Source organism: Oncorhynchus tshawytscha, linkage group LG03 (assembly GCF_018296145.1).
Source record: "Oncorhynchus tshawytscha isolate Ot180627B linkage group LG03, Otsh_v2.0, whole genome shotgun sequence".
Taxonomy (NCBI): Eukaryota; Metazoa; Chordata; class Actinopteri; order Salmoniformes; family Salmonidae; genus Oncorhynchus; species Oncorhynchus tshawytscha.
The window spans coordinates 5,811,639-5,828,354 of record NC_056431.1 but is presented as its reverse complement, the minus strand read 5'-3'; positions in this window follow the sequence as shown (position 1 = coordinate 5,828,354).

Below are 16,716 nucleotides of genomic sequence, written 5' to 3'. Positions count from 1 at the left end.
CAAACTCAGTGCCTCTTTGCTTGACATCATGGGACAATCAAAAGAAATCAGCCAAGACCTCAGAAAATAAATTGTAGACCTCCACAAGTTTGGTTCATCCTTGGGAGCAATTTCCAAATACCTGAAGGTACCACGTTCATCTGTACAAACAATAGTACGCAAGTATAAACACCATGAGACCACGCAGCTGTCATACCGCTCAGGAAGGAGACGGGTTCTGTCTCCTAGAGATGAACAAACTTTTATGTGAAAAGTGCAAATCAATCCCAGAACAACAGCAAATGACCTTGTGAAGATGCTGGAGGAAACAGGTACAAAATTATCTATATAGTCCTATATCAACATAACCTGAAAGGCTGCTCAGCAAGGAGAAGGCACTGCTCCAAAACCACCATGAAAAAACCAGACTACGGTTTGCAACTGCACATGGGGACAAAGATCGTACTTTTTGGAGAAATGTCCTCTGGTCTGATGAAACAAAAATAGAACTGTTTGTCCATAATGACCATTGTTATGTTTGGAGGAAAAAGGGGGAGGCTTGCAAGCCGAAGAACCCCATCCCAACCGTGAAGCACTGGGGTGGCAGCGTCATGTTGTGGGGGTGCTTTTCTGCAGGAGGGACTGGTGCACTTCACAAAATAGATGGCATCATGAGGCAGTGAAATTATGTGGATATATTGAAGCAACATCTCAAGACATCAGTCAGGAAGTTAAGGCTTGGTCGCAAATGGGTCTTCCAAATGGACAATGACCCCAAGCATACTTCCAAAGTTGTGGCAAAATGGCTAAAGGACAACAAAGTCAAGGTATTGGAGTGGCCATCACAAAGCCCTGACCTCAGTCCCATAGAAAATTTGTGGGCAGAACTCTCGCTCTGTCAGGAGGAATGGGCCGAAAATCACCCAACTTAATGTGGTAAGCTTGTGGAAGGCTACCCAAAACGTCTGACCCAGGTTAAACAATTTAAAGGCAATGCTACCAAATACTAATTGAGTGTAGGGTAAACTTCTGACCCACTGGGAATGTGATGAAAGAAATAAAAGCTGAAATAAATAATCCTCTCTACTATTATTCTGACATTTCACATTCTTAATATAAAGAGGTGATCCTAACTGACCTAAAACAGGGCATTTTTACTAGGATTAAATGTCAGGAATTGTGAAAAACTGAGTTTAAATGTATTTGGCTAAGGTGTATGTAAACTTCTGACTACATTAAAATTATATTTTAAAAAATGCAAACAATTCAGTTCTGTAAAAATGTAATGTTTTAGTTTATATCGGTGGTTGTTTTGTCTGATACATTACCCTCTTTTTTTTTACCTCTACATCACTGATATTAATACAGAATTGTAAGTAATATTCTAATAATTCATGTGAATGTGATAATATGATCATCTGTGTGCTCCATTTTGCATTTTGATGTCTGTTTGTGCGGAGCTCTGCCTCCCACTCACTAATACTCTAACCCTGGTTACAGCCCTGGACACAAACACACACAAACAACAAGTGCACATTCTCCCTCGCATTCTCCCTCGCATACACACTCACACTCAATCACTCACAGCCTTTATGACCTAGATCAGGTGACATTGTGTGAGTCAGTGCTCCCTCTAGTAAGATAGTTAATTTGAGAATCATCCAGACTCTTTCACTGATGCCATTCCCCTGATCCAGCAGAACAATTCCAATATTACTGACTTAACAAGGGGGCGGGGCACATCTCACCGTCTTGTCTCGCTCAGTCTGGTTATCTACTGTCTCTTATTTACCCAGTCTGTGTCTCTGTTTACCTCTGTCTGTCTGTCTGTGTCTGTTTAACTCTGTCTGTCCTCTTGTTTATCTGTCCCTCTGGCTTTTCCCCACCCCCTCTCTGTCCTGTTGTCTCACTGTCCCTCATATCAAACTGTCCTCCTGGCTATGTCCTATTATTTAATCACCTCTCTCACTCTCTCTCTCTCTCTGCCATGCAGACAGCCTCCCACAGATCTACGCCTGGATCAGCATCTTTGTGTTGGCACTCCATTGTCTCCCTGCACCATGTGTTTCCATTTGTCAAACAGAGTTTCCGTGCTCCTGTATGAACTCCCCCCCCAACCCTGTCACATGAGCCCTGTCCCCCTGTTTCCTGGAAATAGCGCACCCTAAACATCTACAACTGAGGGGGGGATCCAGCACAATCATTTACAAAGAGAGGGGGTGAGGGGTGTTAAAGACATGCTCTGGTACTTTGGCAATAAAGAAGTATTTTATAAACCTCCCGATTTGGGATGTGTCAATATGTAGTTCATACATACATAATCTATGAGCAGAATTACTGTCTTACCTCAATTAGCCACAAAATCCCTAGTTTGAACCTGACTGTTTTCTTGAAAACCAGAAATACCAGGTGCATCCTGTTTCCATTGATCATCCTTGAGATATTTCTTCAACTTGATTGGAGTCCACCTGTGGTAAATTCAAATGATTGGACATGATGTGGAAAGGCACACACCTGTGCATGTCAGAGCAAAAACCAAGCCATGAGGTCGAAGGGATCGTCTGTAGAGCTCCGAGACAAGATTGTGTTCGAGGCACAGATCTGGGGAAGGGTTCTAAAAAATGTCTGCAGCATTGAAGGTCCACAGTGGCCTCCATCACTCTTAAATGGAAGAAGTTTGGAACCACCAAGACTCTTCCTAGAGCTGGCTGCCCGGACAAACGGGGGAGAAGGGCCTTGGTCAGGGAGGTGACCAAGAACCCGATGGTCACTCCGACAGAGCTCTAGAGTTCCTCTGTGGAGATGGGAGAACCTTCCATAAGAACAACCATCTCTGCAGCACTCCACCAATCAGGCCTTTACGGTTGAATTCCCAGCCGGAAGCCACTCCTCAGTAAAAGGCACATGACAGCCTGTTTGGAGTTTGTCAAAAGGCATCTAAAGACTCTAAGACCATGAGAAACAAAATTCTCTGGTGTGATAAAACCAAGATTGAACTCTTTGGCCTGAATGCCAAGCGTCACGTCTGGAGAAAACCCGGCACCATCCCTACGGTGAAGCATGGTGGTGGCAGCTTCATGCGGTGGGGATATTTTTCAGCGGCAGAGGCTGGGAGACTAGTCAGGATCAAGGCAAAGATGAACGGAGGCAAAGTACAGAGAGATCCTTGATGAAAACATGCTCCAGAGCGCTCAAGACTACCGACTGGGGCTCAGGTTCACCTTCCAACAGGACAACGACCCTAGGCACACAGCCAAGACAAAGCAGGCTTCGGGACAAGTCTCTGAACATTCTTGTGTGGCCCTCCCAGACGCCGGATTTGAACCCGATCAAACATCTCTGGAGAGACCTGAAAATAGCTGTGCAGCAACGCTCCCCATCCAACCTGACAGACCTTGAGAGGATCTGCAGAGAAGAATGGGAGAAACTCCCCAAATACAGGTGTGCCAAGCTTGTAGCACCATACCCAAGAAGACTCAATGCTGTAATTGCTGCCAAAGGTGCTTCAACAAAGTACTGAGTAGAAGGTCTGAATACTTATGTAGATGTGATATTTCAGTTTTTTTTTATTAAAGTAGCAAAAATGTCTAAAAACCTGATTTTGCTTTGTCATTATGGCGTATTGTGTGTAGATTGATGAGGAAAATGTATTTAGAATAAGGCTGTAATGTAACAAAGGCACTGTAGTATGTCCACAACTTGCATACAGAACTCTAGACTGCACCAGCTGTTACTGGTCCAAGTAAGCAGTGACCTGCAGAGACAGAAGGCAATGAAGAGAAAGAGTGCATTTTTAAAAACTAGAGTGGGGACAAGATGTAATAAGTTAAAAAATGAGAGGAAACAAAAAAGCATAAGGTAAAGATAAAGGGGGAGAAAGTGCAAGAGAAGAGCGAGAAGGGGTGCCATGATAGAGAGAATGGACAAACTGTTGAACAACCACTAGAGTCTAAGTCAGGCTGCCTTGCGAGTTTTGGAGAGGAGGAAAGGTACAGAGTGAGAAGGGGAGGGAGGAAGAGAGAGAAAGAGAGTGTGAGAGAACCGATAGCAGAAGGTCAAACTGTTTGGCCAAATTGTGCTTTAAGGTATGGAGAGGTAGAGTGGTAAAGAGAGAGGAAGCCAGGGAGAGGAGGCAGAGAGGGAGAGAAGTAGAGCGGGAGGGAGGTAGCCAGGGAGAGAGGGAGGCAGAGAGTGAGAGATGTAGAGAGGGAGGGAAGTAGAGAGGGGGAGGGAGACAGGGACAGAGGGAGGCAGAGAGTGAGAGATGTAGAGAGGGAGGGAGGGAGCCAGGGAGAGAGGGAGGCAGAGAGGGAGAGAAGTAGAGAGGGGGAGGGAGACAGGGACAGAGGGAGGCAGAGAGTGAGAGATGTAGAGAGGGAGGGAGGAAGCCAGGGAGAGAGGGAGGCAGAGAGGGAGAGAAGTAGAGAGTGGGAGGGAGGGAGCCAGGGAGAAAGGTAGGCAGAGAGTGAGAGATGTAGAGAGGGAGGGAGGGAGCCAGGGAGAGAGGTAGGCAGAGAGTGAGAGAAGTAGAGAGTGGGAGGGAGGGAGCCAGGGAGAGGAGGCAGAGAGGGAGAGATGTAGAGAGGGAGGGAGGAAGCCAGGGAGAGAGGGAGGCAGAGAGGGAGAGATGTAGAGAGGGAGGGAGGAAGCCAGGGAGAGGGGAGGCAAAGAGGGAGAGATGTAGAGAGGGGGAGGGAGCCAGGAGAGAGGGAGTCAGAGAATGAGAGATGTAGAGAGGGGGGAGAGAGGGAGCCAGGGAGAGAGGGAGGCAGTGAATGAGAGAAGTAGAGAGGGGGAGGGAGGGAGCCAGGGAGAGAGGGAGGAGGAGAGAATGAGAGAAGTAGAGAGGAGGAGGGAAGGAGCCAGGGTGGCAGTGTAGCCCCCAGAGCTGATGATGTATGTGTTGTGTAAATAGATGGGCCTGGGGTCTATTTATAAAGTCATCTGGAGTGGCCCTTAGCTGGGGTTAGCACAGACCTCCCTTCCTGACACACACATACACACTCCCATGCACGCATGCACATACAAACACACAAGCACATACATGCACACACACACAAATGAACGCACGCACTCACACACGCTGAGGATTTGTAGTTTTTCTATTTGTGTTAATTGGTATACAGTTCAGTCTGCGCACTATCAACCAATAAATGCTGCTACGTAACTGGTAGCATTGGCTTTGCATTCAATTAGGGGTCAAGTCTACATAGGCTACTGACAGGCTAACAGCATTGCATGGTTGGGTCTGGGCTATTAGGGTAACATTCAAGGAGGTCATTTTTCATCTGTTGGCATCATTCTCAGTGACAGAAATGGGACAGGTCCAGAGTTCCTTCTGCTGCAGGGTATAGTTATTGTACTCAGGGGGACAGTTAAGCAGGTCAAGGTCAAGGGTCATGGAGGCAGATCTCTCCACAGCAGGTTATTATATTCGTCAGTTGTGGCAGTGACATAACTTTAAAAGGAGCCTGTCCTGTAGTTAGGTGTTAGGGTCAGTTTTTGCCAAGGCAGTGACATAACTTTAAAGGAGCCTGTCCTGTAGTTAGGTGTTAGGGTCAGTTGTTGCTAAGGCAGTGACATAACTTTAGAGGAGCCTGTCCTGTAGTTGGGTGTTAGGGTCAGTTGTTGCTAACATCAGCAGTGAAATAATGGTGTCTGATTGACCTGCTTCTAATGAAACACCCCGATAAGCTCTAATTCCTAACGTGGGTGAAGAGGGCAGATAGGGGCCATATGAGATTGAATACTGAGCTTGGAACAGCCAGGGTATTAGGTATTATTTACTGCTAATGGTAGCCAAGTGCGTGTGTGTGTGTGTGTGTGTGTGTGTGTGTGTGTGTGTGTGTCCACATCTCTAGTTCCAGTACTGGCTTCTTACTGTCCCAAGGTCTTAAAGGTCCAATGCAGCTGTTTTTATGTCAATATCAAATCATTTCTGGGTAACAATTCAATACCTTACTGTGATTGTTTTCAATGATCTCAGTGATCACTGTCCTACTGCATTTATTAGCGATACCAAACAGATGAACACTGATCCTCAAATAATCATGACGAGAAATGTTTTAAATTCCAACAAGCTTTCTTCATAATGTATTACTCTGACATTTCCTCTATCAGCCACAGTGCCTTGCAAAAGTATTCACACCCCTTGGCGTTTTTCCTATTTTGTTGTATTACAACCTGTAATGTAAATGGATTTTTATTTGGATTTCATGTAATGGACATAAAATAGTGGATACAAAATAGTCCAAATTGGCGAAGTGAAATGAATAAAATAAAAAAATAAAAATGTAAAATGGAGAAGTGGTGCGTGCATATGTATTCACACCCTTTGCTATGAAGCCCCCAAATAAGATCTTACCTTCAGAAGTCACATAATTGGTTAAATAAAGTCCACCTGTGTGCAATCTAAGTGTCACATGATCTGTCACATGATCTCAGTATATATACACCTGTTCTGAAAGGCCCCAGAGTCTGCAACACCACTAAGCAAGGGGCACCACCAAGCAAGCGGCACTATGAAGACCAAGGAGCTCTCCAAACAGGTTGCGGACGGCTCATGTTTGGGTTATAAAAAAACATCAGAAACTTTGAACATCCCACGGAGCACCATTAAATCCATTATTAAAACATGAAAAGAATATGGCACCACAACAAACCTGCCAAGAGAGGGCCGCCCACCAAAAGCGCTATGTCTGGTGTAAACCCAACACCTCTCATCAGCCCGAGAACAACATGATTTTCATCGGCAGGGACTGGGAAACTGGTCAGAATTGAAGGAATGGTGGATGGCGCTAAATACAGGGAAATTCTTGAGGGAAACCTGTTACAGTCTTCCAGAGATTTGAGACTGGGACGGAGGTTCACCTTCCAGCAGGACAATGACACTAAGCATACTGCTAAAGCAACACTCACATGGTTTAAGGGGAAACATTTAAATGTCTTGGAATGGCCTACTCAAAGCCCAGACCTCAATCCAATTGAGAATCTGTGGTATGACTTAAAGAATGCTGTACACCAGCGGAACCCATCCAACTTGAAGGAGCTAGAGCAGTTTTGCCTTGAAAAATTGGCAAAATCCCAGTGGCTAGATGTGCCAAGCTTATAGAGACATAACCATCAGAGACTTGCATCTGTAATTGGTGCAAAAGGTGGCTCTACAAAGTATTGACTTTGGGGGGGGTGAATAGTTATGCACCTGTTATTTCCTGTTTGCTTCACAATAAAAATATTTTACATCTTAAAAGTGGTAGGCATGTTGTGTAAATCAAATGATACAAACCCCCCAAAAATCTATCTGAATTCAAGGTTGTAAGGCAACAAAATAGGAAAAATTGGCTTGGGCCAAGGCTGGGTTAAGGCTGGGTCAAGGCCTGGGTCAAGGCTGGGTCAAGGCTGGGCCAAGGCTGGGTCAAGGCTGGGTCAAGTATAGAAAAAATGACTCTGTAGCTGATTTGCAGCTTTTCAGGCAATTGGGAAATTGATGCACTTTCGCAAATTAGGCCAGCTAAATCTATCTACTGTCTAAGTTCCATCTCAGACTGGTGGTGATCCGTCTACATGTTGGAAAACAGTTAACGCGCTGAAGAGTGGAAATCCCACTCCTTCCTTGCCTAAGCAAATTGTGTCAGACTCTGGGATCATTACTAAGAAAAGTGAGATGTGATGCTTTTAATCATTTTATCTCTGCAGGCTTTTTATTGTAAAAAAATGGTGGTTTAATTGGCCCTGGTCAGCCAGTCGACTGCCTGCCCCTCTCCCCACCTCTAGTTGTCTCAATGGAAGTTCTGGCAACTTCTAATGAATCTTTGTTTTCAGTTCAACAACTTTCTACTTTTGATGTGCTAGACACCTTAAGCAAGATTGAAGTTAAAAAAAATGGGGGTCTGATTTGCTTGATCATTTCTTGCTGCAGATTTCTGCTCCTCTGATTGCAGAGTATTTAAAAAAATAAATAACCTTCAAATTATTTCTGGTACCATCTCCCGGGTTTCGAAAGGTGGTGGGGACCTGTGTGACTTAAATAATTATCACCCCACTTCCTAACTCTCTTGCCTAGCACAAATGATCAAATCCTTGGTAAATACTCAACTTAGATCCCTTTCAACTATGAAATGTATTCTAAAATGAACACTAGTCAGGTAGGTTTCAGACCTGGTCATACTGTAGCACCATTTCTGCTACTTCTTTGGTTAACTGATGTTCTTAATTGTTTGGATCAGAAGAAACACTGTGCAGCCCTTTTTATTGATATGTCTAAAGCCTTCGACACAATTACTTACTCAGAGGATTTCATCAATTGGCCTGGACCAGGCTGCGTGTAGCTGGTTTGGAAATTATTTAAAGGACAGAACAGAGTGTATTTACTGATGGTGTTAAATCAGGTTTTCTGGGCGTAACAAAGCGTGTCCCACAGGGATCGATTCTTGGTCCAGTTCATTTCACTATTTACATGAACAATATTAGTTTATCTGTAAAAAAATTTAGAAATGACTTTCACCTGTATGCAGCTGACACTGTGGTGAAGGCTTTTGCCCCCACAGCTGATCAGCCTCAGTCAAAGCTTCAATCTGTCTTTACAGCCCTGTAGAAGGCCTTTGTTGAACTGATATTGGTCATTAATGCAGGTAAAACCAAGTATATGTTATTTCCCAAAATGTATCTGATGCATACATACTTTGGATGGTGCCCACATTGATCGTGTCCCTGTTTATGACTACCTGGGTAACTGGATTGATGAAAAAATATCTTTCAAAAAGCATGTTGATGAGTTAATTAAGAAATGTATTATTATTTCAATAATTATTAGTCTTCATCTACAGGAACAGGTCCGGTCTTGTGTTAAATAGCAGAAAACAAATAATCCAGTCAACACTCAATCCGGTTATTGACTATGGCGATATCTAATGAATCCAGCTGCCACTGTTTTGAAGCCATTGTACACAGTTTATCATAGCACATTTATTACGACAATAGGTTCAGTACACATCATTGCATTTTGTATCAGAAAGTAGGCTGGCCTCCTTGAAGTCTCATAGATTAATGCATAGATGCGGTAAAAAGGTCAATCGAAATCGAACAAAACAATGGAATTACTATGGAATCGTGTGGGGTAAAGGGCCGTGGGAGAAAGATCCCCGAATTTCCTCATTGCTCCCCAGCAAAATTAGCCTACATTTAGGCTATTGTGTATATGACATCTCACTCTATGTTGGGGTCAAAATCTGAGTATAAAGCTTGTATGGATGCCAACCCCAAAACATGTTCATGTCATCGTCACCAATCAACTTCATTACAGTTACAAATGACTTTGACTACCACCACTGATTTCTGTATGCTAGCTACGCTAACCAGCTTATACAGGAGTTAGCATTTAGCAGTCACTTCTTCTAAACCTGAAAAGGGACTTATAAATGTTATGCAACAAAAACAAACAAATTATATACAAATCGGACTTAAGTAACCACATTGTGGGCCTGTTACAATATATAAATCATGACGAATTTGACCAATATCCACGTTGTTAGTTAAGATGTTTTGATTGTGCGCCAATCTGGTCTGCGTTCCATTGACTCCTTTACCTCATCTATCTCTTTCAGTCTATAAAGCACTCTTGCATTAACTTCTGCCATACCTTACCAACCTTCAGACGTATCAGTTACCAGACCCCGACTCAGACCCAGACTCAGACCCCGACTCAGACCCCGACTCAGGGACAGACTCAGACCCAGACCCAGACTCAGACCCCGACTCAGACTCAGGGACAGACCCCGACTCAGGGACAGACTCAGACCCCGACTCAGACCCCGATTCAGACCCAGACTCAGACCCCGACTCAGACCCAGACTCAGACCCAGACTCCGACCCAGACTCAGACCCCGACTCAGACCCCGACTCAGACCCAGACCCAGACTCAGACCCCGACTCAGGGACAGATAACCTCTTTTTTTCCTCTCATGGAAAATGACCTCCAAAAGTCCTTAAAGTTGCCAGATTTGGTGCCTCAGTCAGATGTAAGAGGACATTTTTTACTGAAGAATGTGTTTGCTGATTGCTTTTCGTGTTTTGTGTTTGCGTTTCATGTATTGATGTGTATATAGATATGTATAGTAAAACTGTTGTTTATTGATGTGTATATAGATATGTATATTGTAATTGTTGTTTATTGATGTGTATATAGATATATATAGTGAAACTGTTGTTTATTGATGTGTATATAGATATATATAGTGTAATGGTTGTTTATTGATGTGTATATAGATATATATATAGTGAAACTGTTGTTTATTGATGTGTATATAGATATATATAGTGTAATGGTTGTTTATTGATGTGTATATAGATATATATAGTGTAATGGTTGTTTATTGATGTGTATATAGATATATATATAGTGAAACTGTTGTTTATTGATGTGTATATAGATATATATAGTGTAATGGTTGTTTATTGATGTGTATATAGATATATATAGTGTAATGGTTGTTTATTGATGTGTATATAGATATATATAGTGTAATGGTTGTTTATTGATGTGTATATAGATATATATATAGTGAAACTGTTGTTTATTGATGTGTATATAGATATATATAGTGTAATGGTTGTTTATTGATGTGTATATAGATATATATAGTGAAACTGTTGTTTATTGATGTGTATATAGATATATATAGTGTAATTGTTGTTTATTGATGTGTATATAGATATGTATAGTAAAACTGTTGTTTATTGATGTGTATATAGATATATATAGTGAAACTGTTGTTTATTGATGTGTATATAGATATGTATATTGTAATTGTTGTTTATTGATGTGTATATAGATATATATAGTAAAACTGTTGTTTATTGATGTGTATATAGATATATATATAGTAAAACTGTTGTTTATTGATGTGTATATAGATATATATATAGTAAAACTGTTGTTTATTGATGTGTATATAGATATATATAGTGAAACTGTTGTTTATTGATGTGTATATAGATATATATAGTGTAATGGATGTTTATTGATGTGTATATAGATATATATAGTGAAACTGTTGTTTATTGATGTGTATATAGATATGTATAGTGTAATGGTTGTTTATTGATGTGTATATAGATATATATAGTGAAACTGTTGTTTATTGATGTGTATATAGATATATATAGTGTAATGGTTGTTTATTGATGTGTATATAGATATATATATAGTGAAACTGTTGTTTATTGATGTGTATATAGATATATATAGTGTAATGGTTGTTTATTGATGTGTATATAGATACATATAGTGTAATGGTTGTTTATTGATGTGTATATAGATATGTAAAGGGAAACTGTTGTTTATTGATGTTTGACAGATCATCTTTGTAAATAATAATTAGTTCTTAATTGACTTACTTGTATAAATAATAACGGTGATATTTAAAAAACATGTAGACAGTCAAAAATAAACAAAAATAGCTTCTTAGCAAAGAGCCATTTCTGGGTGGGGAGGCGACACTGAAAAAGCTGCTATTGGCAGAGAGGTTTGGACTGCACATCAATCAACATTTTTGTAAACGTGCCAGATATAGCCAGCTAGCTAATTGATAACTGGAGAGTCTTGGCAGGTAGATACACAAAAAAACACATACATTTTCCCAAAAAATTGGAAAGTATTCCCTTGACTTTTTCCACATTTTGTTACATTACAGCCTTATTCTAAAATGTATTTTTTTTTAAATCGCACCAATCTACACACAATACCGCATAATGACAAATTCTGGGTGGGGAGGCGACACTGAAAAAGCTGTTATTGCAAGAGAGGTTTGGACTGCACATCGGAGTGTTGCTGCACAGTAATTTTCAGGTCTCTCCAGAGATGTTCAATTGGGTCCAAGTCCTGGCTCTGGCTGGGCCACTCAAGGATATTCAAAGACTCCTGCATTGTCTTGGCTGTGTGCCTAGGGTCGTTGTCCTGTTGGAAGGTGAATCTTCACCCTCGTTTGAGGTCCTGAGCGCTCTGGAGCAGGTTTTCATCAAGGATCTCTCTGTACTTTGCCTCGATCCTGACTAGTCTCCCATTCTCTGCCGCTGAAAAACATCCCCACAACATGATGCTGCCACCACCATGCTTCACTGTAGGGATGGTGCCGGGTTTCCTCCAGACATGATGCTGCCACCACCATGCTTCACTGTAGGGATGTTGCCGGGTTTCCTCCAGGGGTGACGCTTGACATTCAGGCCAAAGAGTTCAATATTGGTTTTATCACACCAGAGAATCTTGTTTCTTATGGTCTGAGAGTCTTTAGATGCCTTTTGGCAAACTCCAAGTGAGCTGTTATGTGCCTTTTACTGATCAGTGGCTTCCGTCTGGCCACTCTACCATAAAGGCCTGATTGGTGGAGTGCTGTAGAGATGGTTGTCCTTCTGGAAAGTTCTCCCATCTCCACAGAGGAACTCTAGTGCTCTGTCAGAGTGACCATCGGGTTCTTGTTCACCTCCCTGACTAAGGCCCTTCTCCTCTGACTGCTCAGTTTGGCCGGGCGAACAGCTCTTGGAAGAGTCTTAGTGGTTCCAAATTTCATCCATTTAAGAATTATGAAGGCCACTGTGTTCTTGGGGACCTTTAATGCTGCAGACATTTTTTGGTACCCTTCCCCAGATCTGTGCCTCGACACAATCCTGTCTCTGAGCTCTATGGACAATTCCTTCGACCTCATGGCTTGATTTTTGCTCTGACATGCACTGTCAACTGTGCCTTTCCAAATCATGTCCAATCAATTGAATTTACCACAGATGGACTCCAATAAAGTTGTAGTAACATCTCAAGGATGATCAATGGAAACAGGATGCACCTGAGCTCAATTTCGAGTCTTAAAGCAAAGGATGTTAATACTTATGTAAATAAGGTATTTCTGTTTTCTTTTTTATAGATTTGCACCAAAAAAATGTAAACCTGTTTTTGCTTTGTCATTATGGGGTAGTGTGTGTAGATTGCTGAGGATTTTTTTTTTAAATCAATTTTATACTAAGGCTGTAACATAACAAAATATGGAGTCTGAATACTTTCCCGAAGGCTCTGTATATGGTGTCGACAGTGTTCCACAGGGATGCTGGCCCATGTTGACTCCAATGCTTCCCACAGTTGTGTCAAGTAGGCTGGATGACCTTTGGGTGGGGCACCATTCTTGATACACACAGGAAACTATTGAGCTTGAAAAACCCAGCAGCATTGCAGTTCTTGACACACTCAAACGGTGCGCCTGGCACCTACTACCATACCCCGTTCAAGAGCACTTAAATATTTGCCATTGCCCATTCATCCTCTGAATGGCACACATACACAATCCATGTCTCAATGTCCACTTAGTCTATTTTAGGAGAATTTGTAAGATTCTTATTTGCATAAAATAGACGGAGACCAGTCTTATCAATAATGGATAATAGGATTAGGACAAAATATGACATCATTTCATTGCTTCTAGAATAAATCCCGACATTCTGACTCACTAACGCACACACAGGACACACAACATAACTGAATTAACTCTTGATCCCTCACCATTATCGATCACCATTTAGCTGACAGTTCTAGTTAACGGAAAACCTGGGAATGCACTCACCACCTTATCTAAAACACCCCAGAGCTAAGTTTCGTCGGTTCAACCATAGGTTAAAGACCTTTTCTGCTTACTTAAAAAAAACACTCCTAATCTCCTCCAACCTGGCTGGAATGGTATTTATTTAAATGTAATTACCCAATGTTTCAGGCTCCACAATCCCTCACTTATGAACTCACATTGTTAATCAGATATAATAAAACAGAGTATAAGTTTACTTAGTTACAGTTCTATTTAAAATGGAGATATTGTTTCGTCATTTATTCATAAAATTCCTAACATCAGTGTATATTATATTTAATTAATTATAAACATTTCGGGAACCAAACATTCTAAATGAATGGGGGAATATGTTGGGATTAACAGTAACTTCACTGATGAATATATATTTCACGGGGCATTGAAAAACACTGACAAATTGACACAATTAAATAAATAATGTGCAAGAATTGGTCAGTGGCAATAGTGGAGAGAGACCCCTCCCGTTATTCTGGTCTCCACATTTTAAATGATGCTCCAGACACGTTCCTCACACATAAGAAGTAACCGCATAAACATTGTCAAGACGTAGGAGCCTTCCCTTCAACTGAAATCATTGGGGTTCAGTATTTCTAACCGTCCCCCTTAAAAGCACACACTACACAAACTAATGGACATGTGACAGCAAGGCAGAATGGCTCATTCTAAACGAGCACTGGGTACATGATACATATTGATTAACATGATATGTCCATTTGGTTTGGCGGAGCAAATAAAGGAATAATATAGCAGTTTGTCAAGACATCCACCGAAGTCGGTCCCTCTCCTTGTTCGGCGGTTGACGTCACCGGTCTTCTAGCCATCGCCGATCCACTTTTCATTTTCCATTTGTTTTGTCTTTGTTTTCTACACACCTGGTTTATATTCCCCAATTACATGTTCATTATTTAACCCTTGTCACGCCTTGGTCTTAGTATTTTTGTGTTTTCTTTATTATTTGTTCAGGCCAGGGTGTGACATGGGTTTATTGTGTTGTCGTATTGGGGTTTTTGTAGGCATTGGGATTGTGGCTGATTAGGGGTGTGTCTAGCATAGGCTTGGCTGCCTGAGGCGGTTCTCAATCAGAGTCAGGTGATTCTCGTTGTCTCTGATTGGGAACCATATTTAGGTAGCCTGGGTTTTACTGTGTATTTTGTGGGTGATTGTTCCTGTCTCTGTGTAGTGTTCACCAGATAGGCTGTAATTAGGTTTTCACGTTTTGTTTGTTGTTTTTGTATTTATTTAGTTATTTCATGTATCGCTATTTTTTCATTAAAGAACATGAGTAACCACCACGCTGCATTTTGGTCCGACTCTCCTTCAACAGACGAACGCCGTTACAACCCTCTGTTTCCCACATGTTAGTGTACGTGTTTATTGATTGTTCATGTCGGTACTTGTCGGCTGGTTATGTTTGCCGGGTTATGTATTTACGGCCGTTATTTTCGAGTGACCGGTATTTCTCCGCACCTTGAGTATTGTCTGTATACTGGTGCTGTCATGGAATTAAATACCTTATACACTCATTTCTGCTCTCCTGCGCCTGCTTCTACACCTGCATTGCTTGCTGTTTGGGGTTTTAGGCTGGGTTTCTGTACAGCACTCTGAGATATCAGCTGATGTACGAAGGGCTATATAAATAAATTTGATTTGATGATTTGATTTGATTTGATTCACTGCACCAGTTACCCACCACCTGACACAGTTGCCTTGAGGCAGATGAACACTTCCCCCCCTAAACACTGTCCACTAATCTTTTGGCAATTTGGTGGCCTGCCTTTGCTGAAGCAGGTAAGGGAGCATTCTCTCCCGATTATGCACAGTGGACACTGGGGTTGTCTCCAGACCCCCCAGCAGTGCAGTCATTTTCTCTCCATGCCTGTGAAAGGGTCAGAGCACACCCTCCAGAGAGAGCCTGGAACTAGGTCCTCTAGAAAGAGGTATTATCCTAATCCTAAAGGCATTATCCTAATCATATTAGCAACTCTTGATAGTTGTTGCATGTTTAAATCCCCCCCTCTTTCTAATGGATATTTCCATATCTGTCAATGAAATCTCTTGCGTGTGCAGGTGCCCATTTCAGAACGGTGTTTCCCGCAAATGCATTTTGGAACATTCACGGGTAGGCCTACTGCCGTGTGTACATTGCTGCTCCTAAAATGTGAATAAATAAAAGTTTATCAACAAGCTAAACATTCCGATCTTTTCCATCATCCCTATAAATTGATACGATGTATAGCTCCACTACACTACTTTAATAAGTATCAGTAGGGATTAGTGCCGCGGTCAAACCTGGGAACTCTGGGGGGGTGAAAGAACTCCAACTGGGAAAAATCGTTTTGAACGGTCATCCAAGTCGGAATTCCAACTCGGGAACTCGAGCCTCTTTCTGCTCTTTCTGGAGCTCCGACTTTCCGACCTGAAGATCACTGACGTCATTCCCAGTTGTTTTGAACTGTGAAATGTCAGGATGAAAACCTCACACCATCATAAGGAAGACAACCCTCAGAGCTCCACCCATAGGAACAGCAGAGGACCAGAAAGGTCCGTTAGACCATCAACTTGACCCCACTCTTATAAATCAAAATCAAATATTACATCACGTTATTCACAGCCTACCACAGAGAAGAGAAGCGCTTTCCCCCCGCTTTTTTATGGCAACTCAAAGGAGTCATGCCTCTCTCGATACCAGTACCTCCTGCTGTACTGGTACCTCCTGTATACAGCCTCTCACGATACCTCCTGCTGTACCTGTACCTCCTGTATACAGCCTCTCTAATGCTATTTTACTGCTGCTTTTTAATTCTTTGCTATTTGTATTTTTTACTTTTACACCTGTTGTATTCTGCGCATAAAATAGGATTTGATTTAACCGCCCCAGTAGCTTTCCATAGCCCCATACACACACTGCTTGTAACTTTTTTGCTATTTTTATATAGTGACTTAAAATGAAAACTGAGTTGGCTAAAGTTTGAACTGAGGGGACTAAGCCCCCTTTAGTGCCCTCGTGGAGCCAGGTACACTTGTGGATAACCTAGTTGTTTTGCTGATTTTTGACAAAATCCCTAGGTTTGCATATTGGAAAATGTATTATTTAAAAATAATACAAGAAAAAGTGTAT